This window comes from Triturus cristatus, chromosome 3_2 (assembly GCF_964204655.1).
Source record: "Triturus cristatus chromosome 3_2, aTriCri1.1, whole genome shotgun sequence".
Classification (NCBI taxonomy): domain Eukaryota; kingdom Metazoa; phylum Chordata; class Amphibia; order Caudata; family Salamandridae; genus Triturus; species Triturus cristatus.
The window spans coordinates 614,226,108-614,247,380 of NC_140584.1; the positions used below are offsets into that span (position 1 = coordinate 614,226,108).

The 21,273-nt window shown below is 43.9% G+C and overlaps 1 protein-coding gene across 3 annotated transcripts in view; it reads left to right on the plus strand.

The window, feature by feature from the left end:
* LOC146857826 (E3 ubiquitin-protein ligase TRIM56-like) overlaps positions 1-21,273 on the plus strand; it is a 119,301-nt gene that overhangs the window by 59,806 nt on the left and 38,222 nt on the right. The window contains exon 2 of one of the 3 annotated variants that reach the window (XM_085648497.1): positions 16,860-16,940. The exons of the other annotated variants lie outside the window; for them this stretch is intronic. The gene's annotated coding sequence lies outside the window, so the exon portion shown is untranslated. The remainder of the gene's footprint in view (positions 1-16,859; positions 16,941-21,273) is intronic. 3 annotated transcript variants of the gene reach the window in all.

The window sequence follows — 21,273 nt, forward strand, 5'->3', positions numbered from 1 at the left end:
AGATGGGGACGTCAAAAAAGTGTATCGCAAGCAGGCGCGCTGCGCTACCACCGCTTCATGGGGGAAACACCCATTACAACGAATTCAGATTCACGCGCTGCCATCGCAACGCGGGTTTAACATCGCGGGTCCGGAGCCTTCATACCGCAGATGGAAACAGATCTGCAGATTAATGCATTCAAAAGAGACATCCGTTGGTGACTTGCAATTTATAACTTAAAGTCCTAATATAGAATAGTGAACTATTAACTTTCAGCCCAGAACTGCATAAACACACCGACAAATATACATTACAAAATTGATTAATGTTGCAAAGAGGGTACATTTGGCGAAAAAACGATTCTTATTATTGAAGGAAGCTCTCAACTTTGCTGTTTCTTTTTCGACTCTGCGTTTATGCTTCTCCACACCAAGCACTCTTAAACTACTGCCTACCAGTATGGGTGACATGTGACTCCTACACTTTCACTCCTTTGGCTTATGGGCAAAAAAACATTGTCGCACACGGCGCAGCCAGCACTAAAAGCTTTTGAAGCACCTGCTGCAGCGTTTCTTTCCGCCGGCAATTACCAGGACTCACAGAAATGTGTAGGAAACTTGTGTGATGAATTACCATCCTGGAAAGAGATCCGTGTTTTGTATAGTTGAGGTTGTGACCTCGGTGAAGTTAGTGCAGAGGGTTAATATGCCTGCTGCAAAGAACATGTACGAAGTCGATTACAGAGTGCATAGGATGGAAACAGATCTGCAGATTAATGCTTTCAAAAGAGACATCCGTTGGTGACTTGCAATTTATAACTTAAAGTCCTAATATAGAATAGTGAACTATTAACTTTCAGCCCAGAACTGCATAAACACACCGACAAATATACATTACAAAATTGATTAATGTTGCAAAGAGGGTACATTTGGCGAAAAGATCCGTGCTTTGTATAGTTGAGGTTGTGACCTCGGTGAAGTTAGTGCAGAGGGTTAATATGCCTGCTGCAAAGAACATGTACGAAGTCGATTACAGAGTGCATAGGATGGGAACAGATCTGCAGATTAATGCTTTCAAAAGAGACATCCGTTGGTGACTTGCAATTTATAACTTAAAGTCCTAATATAGAATAGTGAGCTATTAACTTTCAGCCCATAACTGCGTAAACACACCGACAAATATACATTACACAATTGATTAATGTTGCAAAGAGGGTACATTTGGCGAAAAAACGATTCTTATTATTAAAGGAAGCTCCCAACTTTGCTGTTTCTTTTTCGATACAACTTACCGATTCGCAAGTAACGTAGGGCTCACGTCTGGCCAGCTGCAAAAGTGAGGGGGAAATGGCAGGAGGCACGCTGGCTGACACCTTTTATATCCCACCCATACGTTTTTACAAGGGTGACGGTAAATTAGTACATTACGTATGGTTTGAAATGTACGTATTTTGTGGGAATAAATACACAGCCAAGGGTGACGGTAAATTAGTAAATTACGTATGGTTTGAAATGTACGTATTTTGTGGGAATAAATACACAGCCCAAAAAAATGGAAAAAAGGGGAATAGAAATAAAAGAATTGCCGTCAGGGTTAAGGGGAGGGGGCGCAGGGGGGCAGGGACGCGATAATATCGCTTGACAAGTTTTCCTATAGCATTATTATTGCACAGCATTCAATGGTTTACTGATTTTAATAAAGCAAAAATATATTAATGTTTCTCTGTCAGCCGGAGCCCTTAGGTATGATGTGGAACGGGGGTAGGTGGGACAAGTGGATTTTACAGGACATGTAGATCTCAGTGGCATTTTGTCCCTTGGACAACTAGATTATTTGGAAAATTCCACACCCCTGAATCTCCAAGACTTATTGATCCATACCAGATGAAAAAAGAAATGCTAAACGGCAACAGTACACACCCTGTGGGGACTTCCAAAAATTCAAGGACATTACCTGTGTGGTGATTGCAACATCTGTCACCTGACTGACTGTTCTGCTTGGGTTTTCGGATCAGATAGAACCCGCTCAGCAGAGCCTCTCTAACCCAAACCAGAACGTTACCCCCTCCCTAGGGCCTATTTACACCTAAATAACCACATATATGTACCACCTAAGGACAGGGAATTCCTACTATATATACCAAGACCTACAAGTCACAGCCTCGCGGTCCCAAATGGACCCAGGACTTCCTGCCCAGACGGCAGCCACAGACTTCCTGCCCAGACGGCAGTCACAGCCTCGCGGTCCCAAATGGACCCAGGACTTCCTGCCCAGACGGCAGCCACAGCCTCGCGGTCCCAAACGGACCCAGGACTTCCTGCCCAGACGGCAGCCACAGCCTCGCGGTCCCAAACGGACCCAGGACTTCCTGCCCAGACGGCAGCCACAGCCTCGCGGTCCCAAACGGACCCAGGACTTCCTGCCCAGACGGCAGCCTTAGACAAGTCACAGCCTCGCGGTCCCAAACGGACCCAGGACTTCCTGCCTAGACGGCAGCCACAGACTTCCTGCCCAGACGGCAGCCACAGCCTCGCGGTCCCAAACGGACCCAGGACTTCCTGCCCAGACGGCAGCCACAGACTTCCTGCCCAGACGGCAGTCACAGCCTCGCGGTCCCAAATGGACCCAGGACTTCCTGCCCAGACGGCAGCCTTAGCACGAGTTCATCCTATAATTACCACGACATCAGTGTTACTATATATCAGATCACACAAAGATAGCTAGTTGAGCACAACTTGTTCCCCAGTTCGAGGGGCTCCTTTCTCCCTTACTCAGTTACCACCTCCCTGATCAGGACTAGAAGAATAGGCTACCCTCTTATACAAGACCAGGACATACAACAAGGGCACACAAAAACTGCTAGTTGAGCACAACCTGTTCCCCAGTTCGAGGGGCTCCTTTCTCCCTTACTCAGTTACCACTTACCTGATCAGGATTAACATCTGTTCATGTCAAGTCACAGCTGACTAGAAGAATAGGCTACCCTCTTATACAAGAACACGCAGTACATATTGATTCACTATACTTACCAGGACATACAACAAGGGCACACAAAGACTGCTAGTTGAGCACAACCTGTTCCCCAGTTCGAGGGGCTCCTTTCTCCCTTACTCAGTTACCACCTACCTGATCAGGATTAACATCTGTTCATGTCAAGTCACAGCTGACTAGAAGAATAGGCTACCCTCTTATACAAGAACACGCAGTACATGTTGATTCACTATAATTACCAGGACATACCACAAGGGCACACAAAGACTGCTAGTTGAGCACAACCTGTTCCCCAGTTCGAGGGGCTCCTTTCTCCCTTACTCAGTTACCACTTACCTGATCAGGATTAACATCTGTTCATGTCAAGTCACAGCTGACTAGAAGAATAGGCTACCCTCTTATACAAGAACACGCAGTACATGTTGATTCACTATAATTACATCTAGTTGAGCACAACCTGTTCCCCAGTTCGAGGGGCTCCTTTCTCCCTTACTCAGTTACCACCTACCTGATCAGGATTAACATCTGTTCATGTCAAGTCACAGCTGACTAGAAGAATAGGCTACCCTCTTATACAAGAACACGTAGCACATATTGCTTTACTACAAACTGAATACTTTATTTAGTTATTACATGCACACTCACGGAACATAATACCTATCACATAACCTGCAAAGCAAAGTGGAAGATTAAGTTGTACACTCTAATAGTAAGGGGTTGACATCACCTTGGTCGTATGTAGCCTGCACTCAATGGTCATCTAGGTTCCCTTCTCGTCTGCGCCTCGGCTTCGCCTGGAAGTCACACCTCCGCAATCACGGGTTTACTCCCGTCTCCCTCTCCGAGTCACTGGGACCTCTTCCTCATCGGCTACTCTCTTCTCTTTGGAATATCTATCTCTCGGTTTTTCTCCACCTCCAAGTTTGTCATCTGTCTTCCCTGGAATAAGTAGCAGCTTTACTACTAACGGCCAGGTGCCGCCCATGGACAAGAAGCAAGTGCCAGTATCTGCCTCAAACTTTCACTAATATAGATGTGCATTTCCTCATGGAAAATTCCAGCCCGTAACCTGCCGCCCACCAAATTCTTGTACCTCCCCGTGCCAAGGACACGTTCCCAGCCGGCCGGCCTGATGTAGTGTCTTCGGCATGAAGAAAAATACAATCCTTCGATAAGGGCCGGCCTGAACCGGTTCTCTCCAAGCGAATAACACCTCCTAACTAAAACACTGCCTATGACCTAGAAACATCCCAAGCTGCCAGAGCAGGAGGAAAGATGGAGTCTCTCCCGTTTAAGGCCTACCAGGCCTGAATTCAGCACGGCTCCATGAAATACCCTCACTACAGAACAGATTACCCCTAATGCTAACAAATCTATCCCCTAGGATATGTATGCAAACCCTGATCTATGGGGAAGAACACAGGATCATGTCGGAGTGCCTAATAAATAGGCTCTATACACTACTCTAACCCTTAGACTTGAATGGAAAGAGACTGAAGTCACCTAAATCACCCTTCAACACAATAAGACCGGAAAAATCGAGCAGTACACTGACCCTACTAAAGAAATTGATCTTGGTCTCTCCCAGAATTGTCCTCTATGGAGCCACAAACAACTGTGTACACCAATGTCTGTGCAAGTAGAAATATATAGGCATGAACACTAGACAAGTCAAAATTAGGATAAATGAACATCGAAGCATGATTAGATGTCAAAGAACAGCTGCAAAACAAACTAATCATTACATAGAGAAAAGGCATGCCCACAACAACATGACATTCTAGTGAAAATACGAGATGGACCAAACTTATAAGTAAGACTATTGAGAAAGAAATAACGCTTGGGACTTCAAATTGGATGGGGATGGATTAAATAATTAAATACCTTGGGTCTTACTGTCTCATAACATCCTTGTGATTTTGGCTACTAACAAATTGCTACCTTTTAAATTATGATGTATATACCCACAATGAGCTACAACAGGGTAACACAAAAATATATTTTTACAACTCATAGGTCTTTTATTCTGGACGACATGGGATACAAAACACGCGTAGCAAAACGTTCAACTAAAACAATTACACTGGTTCTGGCTTACATTATGTCTTACTACCACCAGAGTAGACATGATCCTCTTTAAAATTAGGTTTCTGAGTTTTTTCGCCAATAAAATGATCTACCCCCTTTTTTGTTTGTACCCATATTTACAGTCAAACCTGTTAGCTTCATAGCGACACAGTCTACAATACATATCCACAATGATGAATGTTATGCACTCTAAGATGACACTTAAGTAACATAACTTGCAGTAATAACTTAGACATGATCTTCTATCTGTTGTTTATGATTGCACAAATGACGTTTTCTCCTCCTAACCTGTCAGCCTCCTAACAGCAGGATTGGTGAGCCTACTTAATGCTCCCCTCTCCCGCGCAGCGGGACGCTCAGGTGAGGACGCCGTCGCTTAGCCGGAGTCGTGCCAGAGTCCTGCCCGTCTGCGCTCGTCCGCGTCGAGGCAGCGCGAGGCGGGGCAGGCTCTGTTTCTTGTCGCGGTGTTGCTTCGCCGCTTCTGGCAGGTATGTTATCTTACACACGGTCCGAGCTGCTGGACATAGGGCAAATGTCCAGAGGATGTGTCTGTAAGCCTGTGGACCCTTTAGTCGGCCCTTACAGCTGTGCCTGCAAAGGCTGGTCACTTAAGAGCCCTACTAAAATCCGTTCCTTGGAAGATGCTATTCCTGTTACGCGAACGTGTGTTGCATCTCGAGATCTTCGTATTTGGTGTCTAAACATTAGATCGCTGGTAAAACACCACCTGTCCATTTATGATTTGCTTGAGAAAGAGGACCCCGATATCTTTCTAATGACAGAAACCTGGCTTCAGGATTCGGATTCTGCCATATTGAATCTTGCATTCCCTCAGAACTATACCGTCTTCACTTCCAATAGGACCACAAGAGGAGGTGGTATTGCTATGGCAGTCAAATCCTGTTTCCCAGCTGAATGGAAACCGTCGGGACTACCTGCATGTGAAAGTGCTATTTTCAAAGTCGCTTTTTCCCATCAATTCACTTTCAGTGGTATGCTCATTTACCGTCCTCCCGGCAATGATTCTGTCTTCAGGTCCGCACTGGCCGATATGGTCAGTCCTATAGCACTCGGTTGTGCCAACTTCAACATCGTGGGGGACCTCAACATCCATTTTGATAATGGGTCATCCACTACTGTGAGTACTCTGCTGGCGAACCTTGAAGCTCTTCAACTCACTCAGCTCGTCACCCTTCCAACCCACTCAGGGGGCCATATTTTGGACCCCTTCTTTTCCACACTTGATGGGGTGAGGTTGTCAGATCCGAGGCTGATGGGGTGGACTGATCATCTGCTGGTAGAAGCCTTTTGTCCGGTCCACGATAAGCCTTTTATAGCTGTGGACAGACCTATTCTAAAAAGGCTTTGGCACAAGCTTAGGCTTGAAGAGTTTTATAGCATACTGGAACAGAAACCTCTGAGCACCTTTATTAATGTGGAACAAGGTTACCAACAGTTCTGCGCTTGGATCACCGATGCCCTGGACTCTCTCATACCTCTACGGTGGTCGAAAGGCCGGACAAAAACACCTAGTCCTTGGTATAATGAGTCACTCGCAGAACTGAAAAAAGCTTGCCGAAAAACAGAGAGGGAATGGAGAAGATCTTATGACCCTGCTCTGAAAACTCGGTACTTTACTGAGCTGAAGTTCTACCATAGAGCTATTTGCAGAACACGAGCCGCATTTTACGCTCAAGAATTTGCTACCAGCCCCAACCCATCAAAACTGATCTTTAAGGTACTGAAGGACCTTATGAAAAACAGATCCACCTCAGAGGTGATTTGCACAGACTCCCACTGTGATAAGCTGGCCTCCTTTTTTGTGGAGAAAGTGAAAAAAATCTACCAAGGTTTTGACACACTCCACCAGAACCGAGAGGTTACTGTCCCCGATACGATGGGATATGAGACCCTTGCTATGCTACCTGAACTGACTATTGAGACCTTTGACAGGCTTAGCCTCAGGGTCAAGTCAGGTTCTCCCTCGGACCCGTTAAAGCCAGCCTTTATCAACACACTTTCCCCACTGTGCCGTGACCCCATATTGAATCTTATCAATATGTCATTGTCTAACGGAACGGTACCCACGGCATGGAAACAGGCAGTGGTTACTCCTATACTAAAAAAAGCCAACTCTGACCCCCGGTTGCCAGAAAACTATCGACCCATATCCCTGTTGCCTTGGATTGCCAAAGTAACAGAAGCCCACGTCAACTCTGTTCTGTCTGAGCATCTGGCTCGCAACCAGATATTGGATCCCAGTCAGAACGGCTTCCGGTCGGGACACAGTACCGAGACGGCATTACTCTACATCACGGAACATCTTCGCCAGGTACTGGACTCAGGTCGTACTGCAGCGCTTTTACTATTAGATCTAAGCGCTGCCTTCGATACTGTGTCCCACCATATACTGATCCAACGCTTACAGGAGGCGGGAGTGACTGATCTCGCTCTCCAGTGGTTTCGGTCTTTTTTATCGGATCGATCCTTTAAAGTGGCTATACCACCTGGCCAATCCGCCACTTATCCCCTGGAGCTGGGGGTACCACAGGGATCCTCGTTGAGCCCTACTATGTTCAACCTCTATGTGAAACCGCTGGCTGGTGTCGTCAAACAGTGGGGTCTTACGATGGCCTCATATGCGGACGACACACAGCTAGCGGTGACACTTAGTGGAGACCCTGAGGTGGAGGCCCCCAGATTCCGAGCGGGTCTGATGGCAGTAGCAAGCTGGCTTCGCACCAACTGCCTTCAGTTGAATGCCACCAAAACAGAGGTGTTGGTACTAGGGAAGCACGCTGAGCTATGGGGTAACCAGTGGTGGCCATCAGAGTTGGGTGTCACTCCCATTCCAGCTTCTGGAGTGAGAAATTTAGGCATCTGGTTGGACTCTGCGCTCACCTTCAGGGACCACACCAAGAAGGTGGCTGCCACGTGCTATGGCATTCTGCGGGGAATAAGGCCGGTTTTAAAGTACTTTGATCCCCCTACCAGACAGCTTGTGGTCCAGGCCTCTATACTATCTCGGCTGGACTACGGCAGTTCACTGCTGTTAGGGGTGAATCAAGCGGAGGCCTCTAGGCTCCAAAGGGTACAAAATGCCGCGGCACGGGCCATAGTGGGCCTCCCTAGACATTGCTCAGTGTCTGGTACCATCACGGCCTTACATTGGCTCCCGGTCAGACAGCGAATCCAGTTCAAAGCGCTGTGCCTGACCTTTAAAATTTTGAAATCTTCTTCGCCGCCGGCACTTGCCAACCTACTCACGCCCTATATTCCTTTGAGATCCTTGAGATCGGAGGGGCTTCACCTGGCTGTCTGTCCACGCTTTAAATTGAGCAGTATGGGTGGCCGCTCCTTTAGGGTGCTCGCGGCAGGTTTATGGAACTCGCTTCCGGTATACATCCGAGCTCTTGAAGACCTGCTCGCCTTCAGGCAGGCGATAAAAACTTTCCTGTTTCCCGTGTTTGTTTAATTTCTTTTTCTTTTATTGTATGTTATGTTATAGTGTCTGTCAAAGCGCCAGGACGCCCCTTTGCTGGGGCAGCTGTGCGCTATAAAAATATAAATAACATAACATAACATAACAATACATATGAAAACACTCAGGGCATATTTACAAGTCCCTATCGCCATTGGAACGTCACTTTTTGTGACGTTCCCGAGGCGATAGGGGCTTCTCCTTATTTACAAGGCAGCGTTAAGCCACTTGACGTGGCTTAACGCTGCCTTGAAAATGAGGCATCCTTTCACGCAATGCTTAGCGTGAAAGGGATGGGTTGTGGGTGTTGCGGAGGGTGATCCACCACAACACCCATTGAGTTTTACACTGCCCCCTATTTGCAAGGGCAGCGTAAATAGGAGGCAGAGCCATAATTAAGACCTGGGAATACCTGATCTTAAGTTGGCGAAACGAGGAGAAATACTTTATTTCTCCTCGTTTGTGCTTTTTCCATGTGTGCTGTATTGTGCAGCACACATGGAAAAAGCAACACGCCTTGGATTGTTTATGTACAGGAAGGTCCCCCTTCCTGCGTATAAACAATGTTTTAAAAAAATGACATTTTCTGACTTCGATGTGTGCTGCATTAAGCAGCACACATAGAAGTGACAAAATGGCATTGAAAGATTGTTTATGTTCTTTCCCCTGCACACAGACACCCTTGCACTATGGTGCAAGGGGGCCTGCGTTGGCGCTACACTACTAAGTGTAGCGCCAGCACAAGGAGAGCCGCAGGGCTGCACCATATTCTTGTAGATATGGTGTAGCCTTGCATTTCTGAAGTGGCGGAGTGAGGTATTAAGCCATGACGACTAACGCCTCACTCCACAACTTCAGTTGTAAATTTCCCCGAAAGTTCCATGCCACATGACATCAGCATGTCATTTGCCTGCCTAGTGAAAAGCAGACTGGGAACAGTTTTAAAACCTACCCACCAGCCAGTCTCACTTCCAGAGACCTTAGAAGCAGGTAGGCTACTGACAACGCTTTTCCAAGATTCAAGTAGGTGCCAGGTCCCCTTTTCTAGAACAGGACAACGCACACTTCCTAAGCCGGATTAACTGTTGTCATATTTGCTGTATTTCACTATTTGCGCTTTGTTCAAGTTGTCTAAATTATATGTATAGGAAGCAACTCTAAGGGGCATATGTATATTATGATACGCGGCATTTATACAATTTATATAAATCAATAGTACATCACAGCCACTATTGAGTTTGCAATGATCACATCAATCGCATAAAGGTGCATTCTGAAAGCTGTCTGATTTGTATTGGGTTCAGTCCATAATCTGGGGCCTCTACATTGTGTGCACTGCCAAGAATTCTCTGGCAATACCCAAATATATTCTGAGAGTCTACAGTGTCGGATTTGAAAAATGCATTTCTATGATGTGTGCCTACTTCCCTTTGTAAAAGCCTGTGAAGACGCACTGCATGCACTTCATGCAATTCTTGGCAAATCAGATATTTGTGTAATCTCTTCTTAATGTAGGTAATCTAAGATCTTCGCCCTTCCCCTTGCCACCCCCATGTAATGTACATCGCTTTGTTGCTTCCTAGCTAGGTTTGTACTAAAAATATACCAATACATGCACAAGTGACTGGAATATTCACTTTGGTCATCCCCTCTTCCTCTACAGAATCTATTTTTCATTGAAGGACACGATACGGCATGTCTTTCTTCCAGAAACACAATCATTCTTGCAGTTGCACCCAAAATATAAAAATCTAATCTTATAGCTTTGAAAGCTCTAGTTTCTAACTGATATGTGCTATGGATTTAAGATCCAGAAATGTATGTTGTCCCATCTCAGGCACTACCATTTCCAGCCCATGCTTTTCTACCAAGCCCTGTTCTGATTTTTCACAATTTTTGTCTCAATAAATTGCCCTGTAGCCACTGAGTGCACAAGGACAGTACTTTGCCTGGCTGACTGACTAAGCACACTTGTATACTGAACCACCAACTCCAAGTTCAGTAAAAACAATTCTATCAACCTGATCTCCAAGATGGAGCTGTAATAATTCTTGGTTCAGAAAATGGACTCTCTCACATTGGCTAATGTCATTTCCGGTCATAAGATTCAGGCATATTTTAACAAAGTATCCCTTCTCACTACATCACACATAGATATTCTTTACACGTCCTTTATTTCAACAGTATTCAGTGACCCTTAAACACCATTCACCTGCATGGGCTCTTTTTGGCTACTTTCGTTCATCTGATCTGGTTTCACCACTGTTTTGTTCTGTTCTCATTTTTTCTTCTTCTATTTTTACAAACATCCTTCTTTCCCTCATGAGCTGATCTAATTGTAATTATCAAATTCTAAGTGTAATTAAGGAAAGACAAAGGGTTTCAGTTGGGACTGTTGTAAACAGTTTAGACTATGATAAGTGGTTATGTTTTTGTCTCCCTGTGGCTACCGTATTTGCTTTGTCAATATCCTATTTTGGTTTGCGGGAAAGAGAGGGACTGATAGAAGGATATTGATTCCGTGTTGGAGAGTAGCTTAGTCATTGCAGGTCTGAAATAAATACATACTTATTCATGTTCGACTTTATTTGTGTTCGTGTTTCCATGAATGCTTAAGAATTGGCAATGATTTTGTCTGTCAATATGATATGTAATAGGTAATGGAATTCTAAGAATGTAATGATTTGTATATTCCATAACATAACATTTTGATTTACATTGAATCTTTGTATCCTCTTCGCAATGTACAAGTATTGCAATTATGATTGCCATATTTACAATTTACAATTTGTAGTGGAAGTATTAGAAATTTACAATATATTTTTGTGTCCATTTTTATTTTAATATTTTAGGAGGAAGGGTGTGTTGAATATGATTTACACTTTGATAAGTGATTATGTTCTTTGTCTCTTGTGGCCACCACATTTGTAATGATGACACACCGTTGCAGGGAGGTGTAGTTAAAGCTGTATTTACTCATGACCAACACAGAGTAGAAGGAATGCGGGGGTTGAGAGGAAGAGACCGCTCACAGCGGACTCCACTGGTAACTGACAATCAACTGTCCGCTTGACGTTCCAAAACGCCCAGCTGATTGCATGGCACGAGAACAGTACGGTGTCCAAAAGTGGACAAAGCAATAAATACAACACATCCTCCCCCTAATGGGATTAGGAAGAGGGAGGAAGGGGAAAGGGAGGAGGGGGGGAAGATAGAGGAAGGGGTAGAAGAGGAAGGTAAATCAATCGCATACATAGTCGGAAAATGTCTTAGGAGGAACAATAGGCCTCCCAACTCTTCTAATGACAATTTGGGAAGTGGCATCTGAACAACCTTGGAGATTTTCTGGAAGGGTTCCAGATACATGCACACTTTCACTGGGATGAGTATACTCATTCTCGTACTCCTCATCTGTGTCAAGGCCCAAATTCACACTGGAAGTCTGTATTTCTCTTGCCTGAACATTGCTAAATCCCTGTTCTGAGGTTTCTTGGTTGGAACAGGAAGACTCTTTACTGGTTTGTTTATGCAAAGACAAAGCAGAAAAATGCCACATCTTTCTGTCACTGAGGAGCTCAGAATTACAAAATATCTTACGCACGGAGAGGAGTTTTGAGAACCTGTTCTGTCAATGGTGCACAGTTCACTTCAGAACTCTTTCAAGCTTTTCTCTCAAGGAATAGTATAAGCCACAAGACCACTTCTAATTATCATCCTGCTGGCAATGGCGCAGTTGAGAGGTTCAACTGCGTCATTAAAGGAATAATCCAGTTAGCTAATAACAACAAGCTGAACTGAAAAACTTGAAATTCTTAAAACCTTGTGGGCTTATCGTGTCACTCCCTGCAGTAGTACCGGCACAGTCCATTTGAACTCATGAGAGGCAGGACCCCTATGACTAAGGATAATGTGGGTTGGTTGAAAGCATCTAGAAGAGTTGAATGGATCCCTGACGAAGTGAGGAGTAAGGTTGAGGAAAATCAACTCCATTCTAAGGAATGCTTAGACAAGAAGCATAATTGCAAACCTGTCAGCTTAAACATAGGGGACATGGTCAAAGTTAAAAGAAGCAGACATGTGGGAAAGGGACAGAACAGGTTCTCACAACCCCTCTCCGTGCGCAAGATATTCTGTAATTCTGCGCTCCTCAGTGATGGCTAGGTGTGGCATTTTTCTGCTTTGTCTTTGCATAAACAAACCAGGAAAGGATCTTCCTGCTCCGACCAAGAAACCTCAGGCCACGGATTTAGCATGTTCAGGCAAGAGAAATACAGTCTTCCAGTGCCAATTTGGCCTTGGACACAGATGAGGAGTACGAGAATGAGCCTACTCATCCCAGTGAAAGTGTGCATGTATCTGAAACCCTTCCAGAAAAGCTCGATGGTTGTGCAGATGCCACTTCCCAAATTGCCATTAGCAGAGTTGCGAGGCCTATTGTTCCTCCTAAGACATTTTCCAACTATGTATGCAATTGATTCTCCCAGTACACCCACCTTCCTCTTCTACCACTCTTCCCTTCCTCTTCCTCCCCCCCCCTCCTCCCTTTCTCCTTCCTCCCTCTTCCACTTCCCATTAGGGGAAGGTGTGTTGTATTTAATGCTTTATCCACTGTTGTATGTGTTGTGCTTAATGCTTTGTCCACTGATGGACACCGTACTGTTCCCGTACTGTTCTCGTGTCATGCAATCAGCTGGGCGTTCTAGAAAGTCCAGCTGACAGTTGATTGTCAGTTACCAGCGGAGTCCGCTGTGAGCGGTCTCTCCCCCTCAGCCCTCCGCATTCTTTCTGCTCTGTGTTGGTCATGAATAAATACAGCTTTAACTACACCTCCCTGCATCGGTGTGTCTTCCTTACAGGGAGGGCGGGACTGGCAGCAGGAGATTGGTGCTATGTTGGAGAGGAGCTCGTAACTGGGCTGAAATAAATACTTAACTTCGGTACTTATTTTTGGGGACAAGTACTTATTTCGCCACATCACAAATTTCCCGAGGGCAGCAGAGGTAAAAACAAACAAACCGAAAAGACCGAGGAAAAGAAACACAGAAAATCCTTCACCAAGTTATCACTTTAATGAGTGAGATAACGTGGCAGGGAGTGACTGGCAGTAAATTAAAGAGGCCTGAGGCGGATTCAGGACTGTGAACCCTTGCTATTCATAGGCTGACATGTTATAGTGCCTGCCACGGGTGTCCGAGTAGCGCTTTGAGCACCGGCACCTATTACTTTACAAGCAATGCACTGCCACCCTTCAGCTTCAGAAATATCAGCAATACATTTCCACTGTCTGGAAAACCGCCTAGCCTCCATCCTATCTAGAAGGCCAGGCGACCGGAATCCAGATTCAATCCCACAGACCTCCTTCATTCCACTGGCTCACTCCCACACTTCATGCATGTGCCATTCAGGTTACATACACAAACCCCCTACAACATACACTTTGGATTTTTGTGCTAGGATTTGGGTAAGGGCATAGGGGCAGAACTTTACATACCTGGACGAGTAGGTTTCCACTCTAGTGACAGATGAAAATGTCCAGGGAAAAATATGGATTAACAAAACAGGGGACACTGCGACCAGATATGTGCTAAGCCCATGACCGGAATAGTAGCCCACTGTCAGTGAATGACGGCACGCTTGGTGCACCCCTGTAGGACAAGACCAGGACCTTACGCAGACACAGGCCTAAACCTCTCCACAAATGCTAGATTAGCATGATGCCAGGGCCTGATTTTTTTTTTAAAGGATACCAGATACTGCCCTTGGAGCAGATGAAGATGCCTATACACCATGTAGGGGAAATTCCCATCAGTGATTACTTCAAACCTTTGTTACCTTTGTTATTTAGAAACATTTACAAGTGGTGTAAAAATATAATTGACTTTGGGTCTGAAAAATGGAAAACTGTTGGCCCCCATGGAAATGTCTGGCAGTGGGATGCCTTTGATGCTTTATTTCGATTTTTAGTTAGGAGAGATTCCATATTTTGGTGTTCTTTTGGTGTTCTATATTTCTTACTGATGGACTTTATGTGCAGGAAGTGGCAAACAATGAAAATGTCACATGCGGGTTGCAGTGTACATTGACGCCACCCGACAAGTAGGACTGTAAATGGATAGCTTAAAAAGCTAGCCAGACTACCTACCGCCCAAAAGCACTGCAGCAGCAGCACATCAAAAGAATTAATTTGACATTAAGACTAACATTTTTCTATTTCATCTTTTGCAGGGTTTCACATTTGAGTGGTTAATAGTTTGGGAAGATAGCAGGTGGCACTTTTGACTCCGGCGTATATTGCTTGAGGGCGGTCTTGGCACCCCCAATTATAAGCTGTACTATGCGGAGTTGCAGCTACAGTGGCCAATGCGATGGCCAGGCATGGCCACTGGCTGTGAGAGGGTGACATCTGCAGTATCTTTAAGGGAACGTGCATAGATACACATGGCTCTCAGACCCCAGAACTTACCCGCCACATTAAACACATCATATTAAGGTAGCAAGTCATTGCTGGCAGACATAATGAATGGTAAGGGCCCCATCTTCCATACTCCCCGCAGATCCCCGTGTGCCAGTTGCCGGTACTGCAGAAGGTGACCCGAAGTTATGACCGGACACCTTAAATAGAGCCAGAGATTGACCAACTGGGTAACCTTTTCCTAGGTGTACACATGTCCTTACAGGAAAATGTGGACACTTATGGCGTTGAACCGGGCCTTTTTTGACGCATCATGCTGTAAAGCATGCGATCAATACACTATGAGGTCTAGAGAGAGTTGAGCCGACCCAGTCAGTGGCACTGCATGCAATCCTGTCACATGGAAGCACACAGAAAATCATTATGGCCCTCTATGTTGCACTGAGCTCGTCCCACTGTGGGGCGACCAACCGGGCAAGAGCCAGTTGGATGACGGACCTTCCGATGCCACTCACAGTCTATGGTCCTGGGTGCTCCAGCATGTCAAGGAGGTTTCACATAATCCACGCTTTCCGGTGCACACAATTTAATTATTTGCATCAGGCATACCTAACACTGCAGTGCATCAAACGTATGCTTTCCACGGCACCCCATGAATGTCCCAGATACAGAACACTTGGGGTGGGTTTCTACCATATGTCCTGGGAGTGCACGGTGGTGCAGCGGGCCTGGTGGAGGTTAAGGGAATCACTGCCGGGTCTGGTGGCTCAGTGGAATAATGCGTCCACTGCAGGAGCCTGTGTTCGACCTCTTGGTCACAGGTTCGAATCCCGGTGGGTCCACTCAGCCTTTCATCCATCTGAGGTCGATAAAACGAGTATCATTGAGTTGGGTAACAATAAACATCTGTTATTAAGAGCCAAGATACCTACGGGTCAAAATGCGCTTTACAAATACACTTGTTAACTTATGTTATTTTACGGCCACAGTGGTGGCCTACTCGGGCTTCGACCCAAGGCTAAGTGTGATAAGTACCGGCATAGGTTTATTGACCTAAACTTTATACTCTTTATGGGACAGATCGCGATGTCCTTGAAGGCGTATGCAGACCTCTATGTATGTTGTTCACATTGCTGAAGTGGGCAAAGACCTAGCTTGACATCCTCTCAGTGGTGCAAACGTGTTGGGAGTGTGAGGGGCTTCCGGAGGTTGGTGTTGGGACAGCTACATCAGAAACCTGGAGGCGAAAAATTACACACGTCAACCCTGAATGCTATCCTAGATCCTTATATTCCATCCTGCAGTATACCCAATGAGCTATTAGGACATGGGGGAAGCAGGTTGTTGCCCCTTTGCAGGCTCCACGGCTAGTTTGTGTAGCACCCTCACTTTGATGGTTCCCCTTGCGCCTACAGGGGGAGGAACCCATTGGGGGACCTGATGGGTGCCATAGGATTGATGCCCCTGCTCAGGGTGGTCACTCACACTGACCTACAGGAATCTCCTCTATTTACATGGGACGCTTAACTAGTGCCGGCGGGTGGTTGTCTCTGGGTGTCCCTCACAATTGGACTGTCCCCCCTCCCACATATTATTTCCATGATCCCTTAAGCCGCAACCACACCGGTGCAGGCACCTTCTTTTCTAAGACACTTTGCTGCACCCTAGGATGGGGGTGCGGCATATTCAACCTACTGTGACTCCACTGTTTATGTTTGCTATTTGTTTATAATGTGCTCCCATGTGTGAGTGGCACATTTGTACTATTGCCACTTTGTTTTTTCTCTATTTTCTATTTGTGTTAAAATCAATAAAGATATAAAAAAAAAGTGGTTAATAGGCTGTTCTGTCTGGGAATTCATGTTGTCATCCATCACTAAAACATGTATTGTTTAATGGTCTTACAGACGTTCGTGGGTGACCGGCACAACCAGTCTGAAGAACACCCAAGAGTCCCAGTCCTATCCCTCTGTCACACAATGAGAGAGGTACTCTGGTGGTATGCCTAGTGCTAGATCTTTTCTTGTAGGGGCTTCACCGTGTAACAGAAAAAACATGACTACGAGCTTATCCCAGAAACGGATATGTAACCCAGTTCATGGGATGCAACTAAGATAGAGGATTACTTTCTACAGTTCCTGGATCAACCTTTTGGCCTTGTTTGTGAAGTATACAAGTGACTGGCAGGTATGAGTTAAGCGCATCTGCTGGACATCATATATGGAGGAGGCTTTGAATATCCAGTAACATCCTTCAGTCGTTAGAGAAACTTCACTTCATTAAATTACATCACGAAAATCTGGCAGAACTTTGAGTGGTAGGACTAGCCAACAGATGTTTCCTCATTTCAAGGCCTATTACTCTGGGATCACTACCTTTTGTTGGGCTTAGCCCAGAAAGGTATTTTGAGTCAGTATCTCTTTAGTACTCTTGAGTCGTGTCATCTCCTGATAAATAAACCCACTGAGCAACTAATATTCAAATACAGACTGTCATTATGTCCATTACCAAAGCGCCACCATTTTGTCTGTCAAATGTAAGTGCACTTGCAGTGCCACCTCAAATGGGCATCACAGTTCATCAGCAGTAGTGATCATCAACCACATTACCTTGTCAGCAATGCCTTGTTTATGCACCTTCAAAGCCTGCTTTCTTTTGTCATGTTTTTGCTTTACTTTGAACTGTGCCCCAGGCCTAGCCTTCAGTGGGAAAGCCTGTACTAGTGTGCAGAGTCCAGCCAATATCCACTTTTCTGGGGTGTGGCAGTGAGCAAGCATTTTCTTAGGATAGAGCTGTACCAGTTACCTTGAGGGGCTACAATCTCTACTTTCTCATAACTATTTGTCTCAAAGCAAAGCTCATGCCTATGTCCATAGTGCCTGACACCTTCATGTTATTCCTGTAGCATTCATAGGAAAAGCGAAAGGCAAATAGTTCTCAGTTTTAAAAGTAATGTGCTTAAATTGGCACAATTACAGCCTGACAGCAGGTCACGTGCAGTAGCTGGTGGAAGATAGCAGAGTTCCTTAGTTCCAAGTTGAGCAAGTCTGCAACACTGTTTGCAAATACCACAGTGTCCACAAATGTACTTCTATTAGGGAGCACAGCAAAGAAGGTGTTAGAGCCTAAAGGATTGGCCAAATGGTATTTAAGACTAAACACCTCGACTTACAGATCTTGACCTTTGGAAATACTGATAGCGCTTGACAGGTCATATGGACCTTTGCCACCGTGGTACCAATAAAGCTGGATAAAAACACAAGTCATGCATTAATCATCAACTGACAGATCCTTAATGTTCAGTCAATGATGAGAGGTTGGATAAGTTTGCAAAACCTTTAGTTATCTTAAAGGATTAGTATGGTTTTGTCATCTTTATTCAGATTAGTACAGTTTACAGAAATATTGAATATAAGATTGATTAGTGACCTCATTAATCAATACAGAGTGTTCCATAAAGGAAATTGTCACTATCTAGCTAAGAATCTAACCTACCCTATGATGAGAAACTCTTGAAGAGTTCCTTTTCGGAAAAGAACAAGATTTCGGAGCATAATCAAAGAATAGAACTTCCCATAAAGAGTCGTTCTGGAAACTCAGCGGAGTTCCCCACAGGTGCAGTAGCAACCGTCAGAATATCAGTGATAGAGGTTTAATCATTACAGTAGCATTGATCAGAGAAGTCATAATAAAGTCACCTTTAGCAGTAGCTGTCGGCAACTCTCCCATACCAGAGTCATGCGGTAAAAAGGAATCAGAAATCACACCTGACTCACTAGGAACACTCATTAAAATAAAATCACACAATAGTGTAACAAAATTTAGTAGGTGGCAGTGGAAACTGCTCATCCGATGGTGTTGTCAACATCTGCTGCTTTTCTCTATTCCCACAGTAAACATTCACACCGGTATATAGTAAAACACTGTTTCAAGTGTTAGCAACATGGAGGAAAGTTTTCATGAGAACCTTCTTACCTAAGCTAAAAGCTGTGCTCAGTAGCTAGTTAGATGCTCTGAAACAAATATATTGATTATGCTCTAGTTAAGCATACATAAAGTATATCTACATTATTGTTCATTCTAACAGTCTTTTCATTATGAATTCACAGCAACATTAATTGTTATCCAAATGATCTCATATGGTGTGATGAGGCTAAGGAAACATAAGCTTGAAGTCAGCACATTCTTTAGCAAGATGTTGGAGCTAGGCAAAATGACCTAAATAAATTTCTACTTCGCTATGAGCAAGAGTCGAAAGAAAAAGGCTTGGGCCTAAATAAAGTGGCACATTTAAAAATGATAGCCTAGTACAAAACAAAATGTGTTCACATTATTTTCGTATACATTTAAAGCAACACATTTTCCCTACTTGTTAATTTCTAACTTAAAATATTCTTTTATAAAAGCTGAAATCCATTCTAAAGTGATTCTTTTACACGTTTAAAGCAAGTACATTTTACGTGTCATTTTTCTATGTGAAAACATTGCTGCAGCAGTTTAATCACATTCTTTAAGTGCAGTTCTAGTCAAGTCTGCAAGTCCAAATTTCTTTTTAAAACTCATTCCTTACACAGGCATGTTGTGTATGTGTGTTTTTTATTTGGGTTGTGTACTTTATTTGTTATTGTGTGTGAAAGCAGCCTCTTTTTGCCTGCATGTGCAGGACATATGCCTTAAACATATCCTTACAATACAAAAATGTTTGTCAACTTTACTATGTTAGGAATATAAACACAATATTAACGAAACTTGAGCTTTGTTATCACGTTGCCTCAAGCATTAGATAATAGTCAGGAAAAATGGTCCCAATTGACTTAATTTATTTTTTACCATTTAGAACAATCTCTCGTATTTGAATGCATCAATCATGTTTTTTGCTTTCATAAATTAATATGCATCAAATAACCTGAGCCTTCTCCAATTTTTTCATATACATATATTTATATTATTTTTCATTAAATAAACAAAAGATACTGTACAATAAGAGATGAACTGAATATGTTGCAGTGCTCAAACGTGTGACATTGCATACAAAATCATATAAAAGCGCTTTCATGGCCCATGTTTGATATTTACACTCTAGACAACAGAGAATCCTGTTACTAAGTGTCTGAAGTATTCCTCTCAGCTAATCTATGTTGAACCAAGGGGTGGGGGGTTGGCATTTCGGCCCACAGTGAGTTTGTAGGTCTCATCAGGACAGTGACCATATCTATGCACCTTAGATTATCATTCTTCAGTATGCCCGCCTGATCAAGGCTCCAATCTTGTTTCAACTTTGTGTAAAAAAATACACTATTTCCAAAATGTGAAAATAGTACACTGTCTCACTTCTAAGGAGGGATGCAATGAATTCTTCTCCTAAAGAACCAAACAAGATCTGTCGCTCACACGGATGATTATTCTGTGCAAACCCTCGGAGCGCGATAGTAAATTCTTATTCAGAGTTAGCATTCTGGCTCAACATTCTCTGTACGTACAGCCAGAGTAGAAAAACCTATTATGATGACTGTGACTGGGTTTTCTGTTGTCTAGACTAGAGTGTAAATATCAACCATGATTCCTGATAGTGTTTTTATATGATTTTGTATATAACATCACACATTTGAGCACTGCAGCAGTCTGTTACTATATCACTTATTGTACTGCTCCTTTTGTTGATCTAATGAAAAATTATGTATATATATATATATATTCACTTAAAAAACCATAGGTTTCACACATGTTATAGTTAGCTGGACATTTCCCTCATAAAAAACCAATGAAATTCCCCCGTTATAGTTAGTGCAGGCAACTATAACTCACGCGACCGCAATCCTCTGCTGATGACGTCAGATATTACATCACTGTATTTAGACACCTATTTACCCATGTCTTCTTCCATTAATCTTTAGCTATACATATATTACAAATATTTATTTTTCAGAAAGACACATATTTAATCAGTGATGTAATATCTGACGTCATCAGCAGAGGATTGCGGTCGCGTGAGTTATAGTTGCCTGCACTAACTATAACGGGGGAATTTCATTGTTTTTTTACGAGGGAAATGTCCAGCTAACTATAACATGTGTGAAACCTATGGTTTTTTAAGTGAATTTGCAAGGTTTTTTAAATGCTAATTCCTAACTATAACGTGTGTGAAACCTATGGTTTTTTAAGTGAATTTGTACGTTTTTTTAAATGCTAAGTTATGTATTTATTAATATATTTTTTTTCAGGTTCTTCACCGTGCGCTGTGGGCGCTCAGTGCGCTTAGCGCACCGAGCACCCATGATGCGTTGAGCGTGCCGTGCGCACACAGTGCGCGCACCCCGCGCT